Source organism: Callospermophilus lateralis, unplaced genomic scaffold, assembly GCF_048772815.1.
Source record: "Callospermophilus lateralis isolate mCalLat2 unplaced genomic scaffold, mCalLat2.hap1 Scaffold_805, whole genome shotgun sequence".
Taxonomy (NCBI): Eukaryota; Metazoa; Chordata; class Mammalia; order Rodentia; family Sciuridae; genus Callospermophilus; species Callospermophilus lateralis.
Window position 1 is genome coordinate 700,716 of NW_027516097.1, and position 17,602 is coordinate 718,317.

Genomic DNA, 17,602 nt, shown 5'->3' on the forward strand with positions numbered 1-17,602 from the left:
ACTTTGTGCCTTCCTCTATCCCAATTAACTCTTAGATCAAAAGTGATACTATCCCATAATTCTTGGATGTTCTGTTCATGGTTTCTTACTATCCTCACTGGGTGGTCAACTTTATTTTCCAGATTGTGTACTTTGTCTTCATTATCTGACATTCTGTCTTCCAAGTGATTCTGTCTATTGTTGATGCTTTATATTGAGTTTTTTATTTGCTTTATTATTTTCTTCATTTCAAGGATTTCTGATTTTTTTCAGAGTCTCCATCTCTTTCTTAAAGTAATCTTTTGCTACCTGTATTTGCTCCTTTATCTCTTTGTTGGTGTGATCTATGGATACCTATATTTGCTCCCTTATCTGTTTATTGGTGTCATCAATGGTTGCCTGTATTTGCTCTTATCTCTTTGTTGGAGTGATCAGTTTTTGCTTGTATTTGCTCATTTAGGTCATTCTTTAATTCACAGATCATTTTAATTATGAACGTTCTGAACTCCTTCTCTGACATTTCATCAACTGCGCTGTCCATGGGTTCTGTTATTGTAGTATCCTGTTTGTTTGGGGCACTTTCCTCCCTTGTTTTTTCATGTTGTCTATGTGTCTTCCTTTCTTGCAGTGTGGATCTGAGATATTACAATTTCTACCATATAATTTTGTAGTATCCCTGCAGATTATCTGTACCTCACCTTGGTGTTGGGCTTCCAGACCCTACCGGTGTCCCATGATGGATACTACTGCAGCTAAAGATAGGGGTGACAACAGCGGAGGTAACTTGAGATAGCAGTGGAGGTGCCCCAAGATGGATGCAGTGTCTTTCAGAGATACGGCTGACAGGGTGGGCCTTACACTGGCTTTGGGATGCCTGCTCCAGATGCAGCTGCTTTTAGGCCTTGTCTGTTATCCCAAGGTAGAGGCTACTATGTGGTGAAGGCTATGGAGTTGTCTGCAATGTCCCAAGATAGAAGTGGGTTAGGCCTGAGCTCTCAAATATGGTGAGGTGGCAGACCTGGGTCTACACTGGTCCTGGGTTCCCTCACAGGTTGGTGGAGGTGGATCTGTTTCTGAGCTCTGTCTGGTGTCTGCTGGTCGGTGAAGGTGGTCTGGTCCTGTATTGGAGCCAGAGCTCCAGCTGAAGTCTGCTGGTGGTGAAATGGACCCGGGCCTACCCTGGGCCTGGGCTCCTGTGCAGGTTCTTTTCATATTTTTAATTGGTACATTATAATTAAATACAATAGTGGGATTTGTTACATATTCATACATGCACAGTAGAACAATATAATTTGGTCAATTTTGTACCCCAGTATCTCTTCTTTTTCTCCCTTCCTCCTTCCTCCTGTTTCCTTTTCTCTACTTTACTGGTTTCCTTTCTATTTTCATGAGATTCTTCAAACCTTTTATTTTCCCCTTCTATTTTTTTTCTCTAACTTCCACATTTGAGAAAAAACCTACAACTCTTGACCTTCTGAATTTGATATTTCTTTTTCATAATACTTTTAAGTTCCATCCATTTTCCTGCAATTGAAAAGAATTTTATTCTTCTCATTGGTTACATAAAACTCAGTTATGTATACATAACCCATTTTCCTTATCCATTCATCCATTGATAGACACCTTGGCTGATTCCATAGTTTGGCTATAAACAGGATACGCACATGTTGTTATGGTATGATGATTTAAATTCTTTAGGATAAATGCCAAGGAGTGATATGGCTGGGTCATATTGTGGTTCTATTCCCAGTCTTTTGAGGAACCTCCATACTGATTTCCAGTGTTTGTACTAATTAACAATTCCACCAAGAATGTAAAAGTGTTCCTTTTCCCCTACATCCTCTCCAGCATCTATTATTGTTTGTATTCTTGATGGCTGACATTCTAATTGAAGTGAGGTGAGATCTCATATAGTTTTGATTTGCATATTCCAGTTAATATGTGGACTATTTTATCATATATTTGTTGTTCATTTGTATTGTTTAGTTCATTTGCCCATTTATTAGTTAGGGTAGTGGTTTTTGTGTGTGTGTGTGTGTGTGTTTGAGTTCTTTGTGTATTCTGGATATTAATCCTCTGTCAGAAAAGTAGCTAGTAAAGATTTTATCCCATTTCGTAGGTTTTCTCTTTTCACTCTTGTTTCCTTCGCTGTGTACAAGCCTTTTAATTTGAGGCCATCTCATTTATTAATTTTTGGTATTGTTTCCTGAGCTTTAGGAGTTCCATTGAGGAAGTTATTGCTTGTGCCTGTATGTTGGAGTGTTAACCATAGGTTTTCTTATAGCAGTTGCAGAGTTTCTGGTTTAATTCCTAGATCTTTGATTCATTTTGAGTTGAGTTTTGTGCCGGGTGAGAGATAGGATGTAGTCTCATTCGTTTGCATATAGATTACCAGTTTTTGTAGCATAATTTGTTAAAAAGTCTTTTCTCCAATGTATATTTTTGGCACCTTTGTCAAATATAAGATGGTTGCATATTTTTGGATTCGTCTTTGTGTCTTCTATTCTGTTTCATTGATCTATGTGTATGTTTTTATGCCAGTATTATGCAACATTTTATTTTTTTGCTATAGCACTGTAACATAATTTGAAGTTCAGTATTGGGATGCCATCAGCATTGCTTTTTAAAAACTTTTTTATTAGGAATATTTTTCTTTTTTTTATTTACATACATGACAGTAGGATTAATTTTGACATAATTACAAAAACATGGAATTTGTTCTAATTCAGTCCCTGGCACTTCTGCTTTTCTCTCTTTCTTCCTTCCCCTGTTCCTTTCCCTCTGATTTTTACTGCTATTTGCTTATAGTTTTTTTTTTTTAATTAGTATCTTGTGGATGTACATTGTGGTGAGATTCACTGTGGTATATTCATATATGTACGTAGGAAAGGTAGGTCAGATTTATTCTATTATCTTTCCCTCTCTAATCCCTCCTCTCTTCCCTTCATTCTTGTTTGTTTAGTCTATTGATCTTTCTTCTATCCTTTCCTCTTATTTTGGATTATCTTCCACATATCAGAGGAAATATTTGATCTTTGACTTTTTGGAACTGTCCTTTTTCACTTAGCATGATAGCCTCCAGATCCATCCATTTACTGGCAAATGCCATAGAGTCATTCTTTTTAATGGCTGAGTAATACTTAATTTATGAATACCACTTTTTCTTTATCCATTCATCTGTTGAAGGGCACCTAGGTTGGCTCCCTAGCTTAGCTATTGTGAATTGAGCTGCTGTGAACATTGATGTGGCTGGAACACTGTATTATGCTAATTTTTAAGTCCTTTGGATATATACGGAGGAGTGGGATAGCTGGGTCACATGATGGGTTTTTTTTCCTAGTATTCTGAGGAATACTCCATACTCTGCTTTCCAGAGTGGTTGCAACAATTTGTGCCCGTTTCCTTATGTCTTTGCCAAGGTTTATTGTTACTTGTTGTATTCTGAATAATTGTCATTCTGACTGGAGTGAGATGAAGTCTCAGTGTTGTTTTAATTTGCATTTCTCTAATTGCTAGACATGTTGAACATTTTAAAAAAATATACTTGCTATTCATATATGTCACATATTTGTTCTTTTGAGAAGTGTCTGTTCAGCTAATTGCTAGACATGTTGAACATTTAAAAAAATATACTTGCTATTCATATATGTCATATATTTGTTCTTTTGAGAAGTGTCTGTTCAGTTCCTTTGCCATTTTATTGACTGGGTTATTTTTTTTTCCGGTGTTAAGGTTTTGGAGTTGTTTGCATATCCCGAGTATCAATGCCCTATCTGAGAAGCAGGTAAGAAAAATTTTCTTGCATTCTGTAGATTGTTTCTTAACATACTTAATTGTTTCCTTTGGGGTGAAAAACCTTTTTAATTTGATGCCATCCCATTTATTGAGTTTTTATTATACTTCTTGTGTTCTAGGAGTTAAGGAAGTCAGTTCCTGAGGCAACATGTTGGAGTGTTTGGCCTACATTTTCTTCTAGCAGGTGCAGGGTCTCTGCTCTGATACCTAGATCTTTAATCCACTTTGAGTTGAGTTTTGTGCAGGGTGAGAGGCAGGGTTAAATTTCATTCTACTACATATGAATTTCCAATTTACCCAGAACCATTTGTTAAAAAGGCTATCTTTTCTCCAGCATATGTTTTTGGTGCCTTCGTCTAGTATGAGATGGTGGTATTTATGTGTGATTGTCTCTGTGTCTTCTATTCTTTTCCATTGGTCTTCTCCTCCTTTGGTGCCAAAACGATGCTGTTTTTGGTACTATAGCTCAATAGTACAATTTGAGGTCTGGTATTGTGATGCCTTCTGCTTTGCTTTTCTTGCTAAGGATTGCTTTGGCTATTCTGGTTCTCTTGTTTTTTTTAAAGTGAATTTCATGACTTGTTTTTTTCTGTTATGGTTGAGGAACATCATTGGAATTTCAATGAGAATTGCATTTGATAGAATTACTTTGGCTATTCTGGTTCTTTTATTCTTCCAAATGAATTTTGACTGCTCTATTCTAGTTCTGTGAAGAATGTCATTGGTATTTTGATGAGGATTGCATGGAGTTTATATAATGATTTTGGTAATATGGTCATTTTATAAGTATTAATTCTGCCTATGCATGAACATGATAAATCTTTTTATCTTCTAGTGTCTTCTTCAGTTTCTTTGATCAGTGTTTTATAATTTTCATGGTGGAGATGTTTTTAACTTCTTGGATAGATTTATTCCTAGTATTTTTTTAGGTTATTGTGAATGGAATTGTTTTTCTCATTTCTTTTTTTGGCAAATCCATTATTGGTGTATAGGAAAGCTATTTATTTTTGAATGCTGATTTTTTATCTTGCTGCTTTCCTGAATTTATTTGTTAGCTGTAAAAGACTTCTGGTAGAACTTCCTGAATGTTCTGAGTGTAGAACAATATCATTTGCAAACAGTGATAATTTGACTTCTTTCTTTATTTTTATCTATTTTATTTTCTTCTCTTGCCTAATTGTATTGGCTAGAATTTCAAGTACTATATTGAATAGGAGTGTGAGAGTGTACATCTTTGTATTGTTCTGAATTTTAAAGACAAGTGTTTTCAGTTTTTTCCTCATTAATTATGATTTTGTCTTTGGGTTTGTTTTATATAGCCTTTATGATGAGGTATTTCTGTTCATAATGCCTTCAGCATTTTTATCATGAATGGGTAATGACAGAGGAAAATTATAAGCTATCTTTAAATAAGCAAACCAATAACTTGAAATGCTTTCAGTTTAATTTTAGTAATTACTAAGCCCAGTTTTCTAATTTAATAGTACTAAAGACAATGAATTATTCATGAAGTGATGATTTTTATTTACAACAGTGATACATTTAATATTGTGTTACATGAAATATTATTTGTAAATGACATTTCAAATTTAGTGATGTAACTCTGGATAGAATCAGTTCAATCTAGAATAAACTGAAAAATAACCATTGTCTGTCATACAAGTATGTTCTCATGTATCTGCATCCTCTTTGGAAATGTAAATATTTACTTTATTAAATTACCCTTTTACCCTTTACCCTTTTACCAAGAGTAAACTCGAGGAAAGTATGGAAATCAGGGAAATACACTGAATATCATCAAATTGTGTTCCTGATACATTTCTAAGAATATCTGTGTTTACTTTGAGGAAATAATTATAAACAATAAAATTGAATAGAGAATTTTTCAGCTATTTTTAAAAATTGTTACTTTAATTTAAAAAAATGTTTGAGCTGGGGGTGGTGGTGCTTTCCTATAGTCCTAGCAACTTTGGAGGCTTGGTCAGGAGAATTGCAGTTCGAGGTTAGCCTCAGCAACTTGATGAGATCCTGTCTCAAATTAAAAAGCAAAAAAAGGATAAAGCGTCTTTGGGTTGAATCCCAGTACTACCAAAACAAACAAACAACAACAACAACAACAACAAAAGAAAATTATCGAATGCTGGAGTTCCTGTCATGTTCAGAAGATGTTTCTTTATTAGTCAAGGGACAATTACTCTTTTGTATGATTCATAAGTACAAATAAGTAAGGATGGCCTTGTTCTGAGAATAAGGATTTTATGTTGAAATTAATGTTTGTGCATAACTCCTTATAATTCTCACTAAGAAGAATATATTTATAAAATTTTAAATAAGAATAAATAACAGGGATGCTTTCTATAAATAGCTTTAATGTTCCTCATTGATATCCTTATTACAACTCACTGCCTTCTTTCATGAAGGAAAATTAATTACATTTGACAGTTACAGATTGTCACTATGAAGTCAGCATTCTTACTTTTTCCTTGGCAGCATAAGATGAGAACTCCTTGGGGAGAAGTGTAATTATGAGGAACTTTGTATTGAGAAAGGTACTTCAGCTCCCTAGCCTTAGTGTTAAAAGAGATCAAGAGCAATGATAATTTTCCAGGCCAATATCTTAGTTTCCTTTGAGTCTTCCAATATATATATCTACTAATATTTGTAATAATGTCTTCTGCCTGGAATTCAGCTGTTTTACTGTGTTTTAGTTAGCTTTCTCACTGCTGTGACTAAAAGACCTGATCAGAACTATTGTAGAGGAGGAAAAGTTTTTTGGGGGGCTCAAGTTTCAGAGGACTCAGTTCATAGACAGTAGGCTCTATTCCTCAGGGCTCCAGGTGAGGCAGAACATCATGGCAAAAGAGTGTGGCAGTGGGTGAGGGGAAGTGGCTCACTTGATGATCAGGAAGCAGAGAGAGAGAAAGAGAGACAGACAGACAGACAGACTCCACTCAGCAGATACAAAATATTTACCCCAAAGGCATGCCCCAGTAACCCACTTCCTCCAGCCGCCCCCCATCTGCCTTAGGTTACAAATTAAAGCTCTTATAACCCAGTCATTTCTCCTCTAAAGTTTCTTGCATTGTCCCACAAATGAACTTTTGGGGGCATATCACACCCAAACTATAACATACAGTTTCATCCAAGTGATAATCAAGAAGTAAATATAATTGAGTTCTGGTTAATCAAAGAAGAGAAACATCCCCATTGATAATGTGAATTTATATATTATCTGTTTGCCATTTGAAACCTGCTAATGTACTTATCTTCTTGGAAGATGAGTGAGGAGCAGAGGGTAAGGAAAGCAGAAAGAAATGGCAGGCAACATCATTTTGGGGTTAGGTGAGATGAAGGGCTGGTACTCATGACACCCCGTATTTTTCTGGCTAAATTTTTATTGCCCAGGATCACAACCACAGATACCTGTGATAGTGTCTCTTCATTAATATTTTCCACTGAGTCTGCTATTGTTTTTGGCAAGTCCAAAGGCATGGTGCTTTTCCATACTTTGCTTCAAATCAAGGCAGTTCCCCCCAGCAACATGGATTCCGGTCCTTATCCTGCCTAGCCCTGGAAGAACTATCACAGACAAGTGGTGGTGTATGGGAATGGTCCTAGGTTGAAATGCTGCTCCCACTTCTTCTCCAGGTTCATCACTGCAGTCCTTACTACAACTTACTATCTCCTTTCTTGAAGGGAAATTCCATTTGATCCTTATTATGACTGACTTTATGAAGTTTAGCATCCTCATTTTTCCAGCATTCTCACTTTTCCTTGAATCCAAGCTTCTTTATTTCTTGTATGCCTTTGGTCATTTTCCAGAATCCTGAAATGTTTGTTTCTTTGACAGTTTTATCATTGTCATTTGAGAAGAATTGCTGAAAGCAATCTGATTATGATTCTATATCCTTTTTTTTTTTTAATCCAGAGATTGAATCCAAGGGTGTTTTACCATTGACCTACCATTCCCAGTCCTCTGAGACAGGATCTCACTAAGTTATTGAGGATTTTGCTAAATTGCTGAGGCTGACCTTGAACTGATCCACCTATCTTACCCTCATGAGTCACTGGGATTATAGACATGCACCACCCTGTCTGGCTCAAGATTTCTACTCTGTTCTGTTATTATCATACTGTGATATTAGTATTTTACCCCTTACTTATCAATGAAAACAGGTATATTTCATTCTGTGAACATGATTCCAAGAAATTTGCCCTTTTAGTTTCTCCCATTTCCATCTGTTCATTTGAAAAATATGAACTCCAGATTGGGCTTATTTAATAATTGAGAAAAATAACTAGCTGTTTAAAGGATTCTTTATATAAATATACTTAAGTGCTTATGATTTTGAGCTAAAAGATATTGGCTTTGCATATGTAAATACTTAACCAAAACTAGGAATTTTCTGGTAGGTGTTGTAGAGCTTGTGTTAAAACCAAAGAAGAAAGATATTTTAAGGTGTATCATAACTTGCTGTAAAGAGTAGTGTAGTAGAGGTGTAAAAAAAGAGATATATGTTATAACCTTCTTGATGATAGTTATCCAGATTGATGACATTATCATCAATGTTAATAGTTGCAAGATTATTTCTTATAGGGCTTCAAAATGAGTAATTGTAAATACCTGACCAGTCCAAAAATTGTTGTTTTAATTGAATAACTTTTATTTTCAAATTCAGCAAAAAGCTTCAGTAAGCTCTTCTAAATAAGTATTCTCATTTATACTACACTCTCTGCTGTTGAAGGTCATAGTTCCTTTTCATAAGGAGCCTTTTAGGGAAGCTGAAATAGCAGAATGTAAAACTGAAAAATGGACCTTTCTTATAAAGGGCACAGTCCGCAAGTTAAAATAAACAGTATGTGCTAACAGTAAGCCAGTATCATTTTTTAAAAAAAGTTCTTGTAATTGCAGGCATTAAAATTGCTATTACATGCATTTAGAAACCAAGACACAAGTAAAAATACCAGTAATTTGTCTTTTAAGCAGCTGGAATCTATTATATGTCTTCACAGTCTTAAAAGATTTCTCTCATGACTCTAGCTGCTTTTGGTGCTAGGGTTTTCTTTCTTTCAGTGTTTTATTTTAAACTAAAAAGAGTATTTAAGGTATAAAAAACAAGCCTGCTCTTTTACCTTAAATTTTTAAAAATAATCTGAAGTAATGATTGAGTTAGAAAATGAGTGATATTTTGATTATTTTGAAATAAATTTGAAAAAATTCACTGAAAAGGCAATATTTAAAATATACTCTTTTCTAGAGGACTTTTAAGACATTTTGGATTTTGAGTAATACTTGGTATTTTTAAGATTAAGACTCAGAGACTTATTGGTGAGATTTTGTTTTTAAATCTGAATTTTTGCACCTGTTGACAATCATTTATAGGTTTATGAACCACATGAAACATCATTTGGAACTTGAGAAGCAGAGCAGTGAAAGCTGGGAAAACCACACCACCTGCCAGCACTGCTACCGTCAGTTTCCCACACCATTTCAGCTGCAGTGTCACATTGAAAGTACACATACGCCCCATGAATTTTCTAGTAAGTTGCAGCTTCATTTAAATGTTGAATATTATTGAATTTGAAGATAGAAACTCTGAGAAAACCTGAGTAACTCTGTAAGAAAAATAAGAAACAGACTCTGGAATTTGGGGGCAAAACGGAAAAATTAAGTTTTAACTTTTAGAAATTTTGAAATAAAATTTGTTACTAAAATTAAAGTCCCTCTGGCAAGTAATTCATTATAGTAATTGCCTTGGCATAATCTGGACATTACATATTGGGGATTCAGAAGCCTCAAATCATATATATCAAATGCGAAATCAGTGTTCTTCATTTAAACTTTAAGTAACTACGGTTGTAGTTAAAATCAAATTTTGAAGCTAAGTAGCTTGAGTTTAAATACCAGATCCTCCTTTTGTTATAGCTATAAGAATTGAGACATGAACTCTTGGAAAATGAGGATAATAGAAATGCCTTCCTCATATGCTGTTATAGGAATCAAGTGAGTTAATTTAGGTGAAGTGTTTAGGAATGTGCTTGGCAACCAGTTAACAAACTATATGATTGATCACTTCTGCTGCTGCTGCTGTTACTACCACTATTTATATAAATTTGTAAAATAATTTTTTATATCTTAAAATGTAATACCTTTTCCCCCCTCTCACTTTTAGCCATTTGTAAAATCTGTGAATTATCATTTGAAACAGAACATGTTCTTTTACAACATATGAAGGATAATCATAAACCTGGTGAAATGCCATATATCTGCTAGGTACATACACATTTTTATTGTGTTCTTTTAAGTGGTGTGTTTGTGTTTTAACTACAAGATTTAAGCCCGTTAACCCAGAGGTCAATACATTTTTTTTCAGGAAATATTTCAGGTTTTGATGGTTTACTGTCATTGTTGGAAACAAGCAACTCTGCCATAGTAGTACAAGGGCATGTTCCAATAAAATTTTATATATAGACATTGAAATTTGATTCCATAAAACTTTCATGTGTCATAAAATATATCAGTGTTTTATTCTTTAATCATTTAGGTAATTTGGTTACCAAAATTAAAGTCCCTCTTATAAATAATTTATTAGTGGAAGGCATAACTCATTCATTATATGAGGGGTAGGCAGTGAGCTGCATTTGGCCCACAGACTGTTGCTTGCTTACATCTGTGGTAGTCAAAGAAGAGCCCAGCTAGACATACAGATGGACATGTTTTACCATATAGGGAAGAATGTGTATACAAGGGAAATTTGAAATGCTGTTAGTTATAAAGAACCCTAGCTAATGTTTTGTGACCAGTATTTTTCCAGAATTTGAAGGAATAGGAAGACAAAAGAATAAAAGATTGATTGCCACCACCATAGTGAGGGGTCCATTTACAGTCTAAAAAGAGTGCTGTTTTGTAGCAGAAAAAGCACTTTATAGGACAGGAGGTGCCAAAACTTGAAAATTTCAGTCAAGGCAGTGATAGATGAACGATCTGCTAAAAACCACAAAACCTAGTTATGTTTTGAGAAGAATTCTTTAATTTTGAAAGATAATTTCTGGGTTTTTATTTTGGTGCTTCTGTTAGTGGAATTTTTGGGTGTATAGGCATCAGCAAGAGTAGTAGTACACAGTGTTCTTCTAAACAAATGATCCATCATTTGCTTTGTAATTGCACATCAGTTATAAATTTTTGAATCAAACAAAACCTTCTTTCTATTTCTAGGTTTGCAATTATAGATCATCATCATTTTCTGATGTGGAAACTCACTTTAGAACATCCCATGAAAACACTAAGAACTTGCTGTGTCCTTTTTGCCTCAAAGTTACTAAAATCGCAACACCTATATGCATCATTATATGAAACATCAGGTGAGATTTTCTAATTCCTGTTTCATATTATCTTAATGAAAAACCAGGTTAAGTCTTGAAACACTGATTAGTTTTATTCTGCAAATGAAGCAGAGTTGTTCCAAATAACCCAATTAAATTTATAATTTATGTTGAATTATTTGTGAAACTTCCAGTTCTTTCCTTACCTCCTTTCCAGTGATGGTGTAGACCATAAATAAAGATCATAAATAAAATTGTGAAAAATGATTAGAAATAGGCAACCAAGGATTGAGGGGGAAAAAACAAGAGAGAAGGTGAGTGAAATAAGCAAGTGGCAGATAGTTAGGTCCTAAGAGTAGATCTGGGAATGATTTTGAAGGAGTTTTCAAGAAGCAGGATGGGGGGAATATTACTTTGAACTGAGAAAAAAAAAGATTGTGGATACATAACCTTATTTTCCTATTTCTTTTCAAACTTTATTTCCACTTTCAAAGCTCTGTTATTATGAGAAAATGTGTTGTCATTGACCTAGGTTCATCCTTCACAGCTACAAGGCAAAGGAAGCTGTTGATGGATTGATGTATGAATTCTGCCAGAGAACTGTGTTTAGATCCTAACTTCTTTCCTGGATTACTTCTGCCAGTTCTGCTGTGTAATTTTTGGAACTCAGCATTAGTGCTTGGAATTCTGATGTTATGCTTATTGTGTTTTTTTTTTTCCTGAAGCCCTTAAATTATCCCTGTTTATGCTAAAAATGTTGATACAACAGTGTTTTTGTCAAAATCAGAACCTAATGGATTTATTGCACCTGATCATATAATCAGGTTTTTCCAACTCATTAAGCATTTCCGTATTATGAATTAAACTGGCACACCAATTTATTCACCATTGGTAATCACCTTGCTATGAGATGCAGTTGTTAGATAATCATGAAATCAGGTAGTAATTTTTAATTGGGAAAGATGATAAAAGTAGCATTTCCAAATGAATTTGGGATCGCTGGTGTTGTGACTGGGATACCACTCATCCTTGAGAAGTTCTGGAAAGATCTTTTATTTGATGGTCCCCCAACAGTATTCCAACAGGTGTTAATAGGGGTTCTCCCAGTATTGTCACTGGTAAATCAATTTGGTAAATGCCTGGATTTAAAAAATTAAACAGTTTTCTTTGTCTGTTTTTTAAAACAGGACTTCTCAGAGCTTCTAATATGCTAATGGACATTGTAAATCTCCAAGCAAAAGATAAAGTATGTATCATTTCCCAAACTTATTTGACCACTGAACACTTTATTTGAACATACCTATTAACATTTCTTGATAAAGAGTTTGGGAAACATTGTCCTTCGTATTCTGTATTTCATCTTTAGCCTTTAATTTTAAAAGGGAGAGTAAGGTATAAACTATTTTATTTTGAGGCTTTTTAATGTAACTTTCCCCAGATGCTTTACTAAGCTCTACATTGAGTTATAGACGTGAAAATAATGATAAGATGTGTGGAGCCAGTGTGTGGGGTGTACAATGTGTTCTATTTATTTTTTGTGGTGTAGGGCATTGAATGCAGGACTTTGCACATGCTGAGCATGTGCTACTAAGTTGTGTCACCAGCCTAGGCTATGTTATTTAAAATCAAACCTTCATGCCTGGAGCCATCTTGACTTGCCATGGGTTCCTAACTTTTAAATTTTTTGTTTGGGTGTGCCTGGGAAGTAGATAGCCAGCAGTAAAGATAGGGCAATCTATTAGTAAGAAAGAAGGATCATCAGGCATCCTCCAATGTATTTATAATATGTATACTTATTTATGAAAGACTGGGAAACCTTCACTGAGTAGAATTATAAACTTTTAACAGATGACAGTACAATATCAGGTAATAAAAATTGTTGATTCTGTGTCTCATTTTATTATGTTGAAGACCTCACTTGTAATTGTTTCTTTAAAAGATTATATTGTTATGTCTTGAGTAATTTTAGAGCAAACAACCCAGTTTATATGACTTTTATGAAATTATTTAAGAATTTCTGATATATTAAAAAAGCTTATTAGATAAAACAATAAGCAGTTAACATATAGTAATCACCATATGGTATCAGGGTACTTAATCCTCACAACCTATATATGTTTTATAAATGAGGAAATAGGGATTTAGTGAAAGTAACTTGCCTGATGTTGCATTGTCTCATAAAAGGCAAAGACAGGGCTGGGGATGTGGCTCAAGTGGTAGCGCGCTCGCCTGGCATGCGTGCGACCCGGGTTCGATTCTCAGCACCACATACCAACAAAGATGTTGTGTCCGCCGAGAACTAAAAAATAAATATTAAAAAAAAAATTCTCTCTCTCTCTCTCTCTCTCTCTCTCTCTCTCTCTCTCTCTCTCTCTCTCTCTCTCCCTCCTCTCTAAAAAATTTTAAAAAAAGGCAAAGACAGAACATGACTTTAGAGCACTAGTTTTTACTGCTGTCACGGAGTTGATTTTACATTGGCATTAGATCTAAAGATAGAAATTACATATAGTAAGAATTACCCTTAAATACCTCAAGACTCTCAAAAAATTCAGTACAGTTATTTTTCTATACTCTGAATAGATCATTATATCTTTGATTGAACATTGTTGTTATTAAAAACTGTGATACTGTATTTTCATCACCCTTAGCACATTAAAATGCATATGTACATAACATCAGAGATGTATAAGTCCACCTCAGGGAATTATAGATTGATGTTTTCTGTCTCAGGATTTTGGATAAATGTGCATTGAATGAAGTAGCAGTCATTTGAACTAGTTAAATTGTACCTGCCACTCATGTATTTTTCTGCATTAGTCTCTTGCTTTCTGCTTCACTATTTAGTCGTCCAACAAATATTTATTAAGGATGCCTTACTGTATGTCAGGAACTGTTTTAGGTATTATATAGCAGTGTGATTTAGGAATTGGTACTGTAATGGAGAAAGATAATAAATTTGTGTGAATGTGTGTTTGTATATGCTGGTGATAAGTATTGTGGGTAGGAAATAAATGTGGAAAATAAGGAGTGCCAAGCACTGGGGAGGAGGGTTTGCTATTTTATATACAGCATGGGCATTAAAGGGCCTCTTCAAAGGAAATTAAGGAGTAAGCCATGTGGGAGAGGTAACATTATGTAGGCAATGAAGTGAGTATAAACCAGAGTTACTAATAAGATTGGCAAGGAGGCCATTGAAGCTAGAGCAGAGTTAACTAACAGAAGGATGAATTGTAGGAGATAAGGTTGTAGCAATAGAATGCAGGCCAATTTGTGTGGACCCAGAGTCATGACTTTGGAAAGGTCCTGGAAGGTTTTAAGTGAGAGACCTAGCATATTTCAAGAATTACCAACAACCATGGAGAGAATAGATCACAGGGCAGAAAAAGACATGAAAGGAAGATAGAAGTTTTTTTTTTTTTTTTTAAATCATAGTCTGGGTGACTTGCACCAGTATGGTAGAAGTGGTTGGAGGTAATGACAAATAGGAATGTTATCAGTAGTCTTGAAAGTGAAGTTGGCAGGTTTTATTAATGTGTTAAAGAGAGAGGGGGGGGCAGGAGGGGACACTGAGTTTTTTGTCTTAAGCATTTATAAGAATGGAGTTTTAATATTCTAAGCTATGGAGAAAACTGAGCAAGGAACAGATTTAGGATGGTAGGAGAGAGATATAGGAAACCTAGAGTTTAGTTTGTCCATAGAGAAGCATATAAGATGTCAAGTAATATTGCCAAATAAGCATTTGGGTAGGTGGTATTTAAAATCATGAAGCTGGATGAGGTAACCTAGTAAGTGATTCTAGTAAAGAGTTCTGGGAAATGAATTCTAGTGAACTTTTGTTCTGTCTTGTTGTTCTGGTATCTGTTTCTTGGCCAAGTTTTTCTCTCTTTTTTCCTCCTCTCTTTGAATACTTTATAAGTGAATTTGTGTTAAGTTGCTTATATCTATGATATAAGATAGTGCACTACACTGCTAGTCTTAAGATACAGCTTAAATTATTCTAACATGTTGTTCTTACATATTGCTTTGGACATTGTGAAGAACTATTTTCTATTTTTTTTTAAATTTTAATTGACATATAACAATTGTACATATTTATTGGAAATAGAGTTATAATTCAATACATGTTTACAATGTATAAGTTCAAATTAAGGTAATTAGCATTTCCCTCAAACATTTTTATCATTTGTGTTGGGAACATTCACATAACTCTCTTCTAGCTCTTTATAATAATATATAAATTATTATAAACATAGTCACCCTGCCGTGCTGTTGGACACTAGAACTTATTCTTCCTATCAAAGTGTTTTGTTTTCCAGTGTCTGATCTCCCTCATCCATATCCCTGCACCCTTCCTAGCCTCTAGTGACCACTTTATATACTTCCCATGAGATCAACTTTTTTATCTTGAATGTATGAGTGAGAGCATATGATTTTTGCGGGGGGAGGGTACTGGGAATTGAACCCAAGTATACTTTACCACTGAGCTATATCCCCAGCCCTTTTCATTTTTTGAGACAGGGTCTTGCTAAGTAGCTGAAGCTGGTCTCAAACTTGAAATCCTCTTGCCTTAGCCTTCGAAATTCTGGGAATACAGGAATGAGCATTACACCCAGCTGAATATGTGATATTGTATTTCTATGTCTGGCTTTTTTTTTTAATGAAATGTTTGCTGTGTGCTAGTAACTTTGCTAGATACTTCTCTGTATATTACCTCAGAGAAGTATTACCTTAAATTTTATGAAGAGTTGGTTGTATTTAAAGGGAAATAGTGATGTATCTGGCAGAGATATAGCTTTGAAGAAAATATTTTGCATGTGTTATTTTAAATTTCTATATACTATAAGCATATGTATATGAAATATATTTTTTATATTATTGACAATAAATGTGTAAAGGTTTCAGTTGATATTATACAGTAGGAAGAACACTGGATCAGGGAGTCTAGCATTGTTATTATCTAGCTATGGGAGAGGGACTTAGATTTCTCTTGGGTTCTATTTCCCATCTGTAGAATGTGATAGGACCAGGATATTAGGAGGAACTCAGGGAGTTTTCAACTGAAACATAGGTTATGATCAGTTATATTTTATGCCTCCGTATCTATGTTGACCAGTGTAGTAGCCACTGGTCACAATTACCTGTGTAAATTAATTAAATAAAATTTAAAATATTTAGCTCCTCACTTTCATTTGCCACGTTTCAAGTGCTCAGTAACCATTATATGGCTAGTAATTACCATGTTGAACAGCAAAGCTCTAGAGCATTTCGTTATTGCAGGAAATTTTATTGGACAACATTGCTTTGTATAACCATTTTTGTAACTTAACCTTTGAAATATCTAGTTAGATTTACTTGAGTTTAGAGGGTGTAATTTACTTTACCAACTTGTCAAATGATTGAAAATAGCAAAATTTTAAAATGATTTTGACATTTTCTAAAATTAAAACATGTTTAGCTCATTTTCATAGTATCATGTTTTTAAATAATTTAAGTTTATAATTAAAAGCTTTCATACATTTGGTATAACTTCTATTTGAACCTGTTAATAGAACTTTTATGTTTGACTCTATATAGTAACAAATACATTTGATAGTAATATAAGTTTTAAAAAATACTATCTATGATAAGAAATTATAAACTTTCATTAAAATTAAGTTAGAGTAGTTCCAGGACACAGAATTTTGTGGTTATAAAAGTTATTTTTCCTTTTTTCTGTTTCTCAATAGAAAAAAGGAATACATCATTGTACAAAATGTAGACTGCAATTTTTGACATGCAAGGAGAAAATGGATCATAAGACACAGCATCATCGAACATTTATAAAACCTAAACAACTAGAAGGATTTCCTCCTGGAACAAAAGTGAGTTCAAATATGTTATATTTTAACATTTTGTATAATAAAAATTAGCTCTAACCTGGTTTTATCTATTAAATATGACTTTTTAAAAATGACTTCAGATTTTTATTGACTAATTTTAGTTTTCATTGTTTTTATGCTTAGAAAGGAAAGCTTTAACCATTGAGTTCAGTGGTGGGTACTATGTTGAAATGGCATTTCTCCATTAAAAGTGTACGTAGTTTAACTGTTCCTTGGGTCAGGGGGTTGTTTCAATATTATATAGGCTATTTTTGAACTATGTCAGTTTTAGCAGTTAACTCTAAGAGACTTGATATCAGGAATCTTATTTTATTTATCTTTGTATCCCCAATGTCTGACATAGTGCCTTGAATGCCATAGGTTCTCAGATGTTTGTTGAAGTTGTTATCATTTAGTCTACTCTCAGAGAAGCAAGTACTGCTGCTGGACAGCATTGCATTTTAAGTGAGCAAACACATGTCTGACTGCATACTGATGATTGTAATTTGCTTTTCCCTTTCTGCCTTATATACATCTGTTTTCTCTAACTTCTTTACATATAGTCAGCTCTTGAATATTTGCTCTAGTGGAGGAAAACAGAGGCATGGATAATCCAAAGTGAAATAACCCCCAAAACATTTATATTT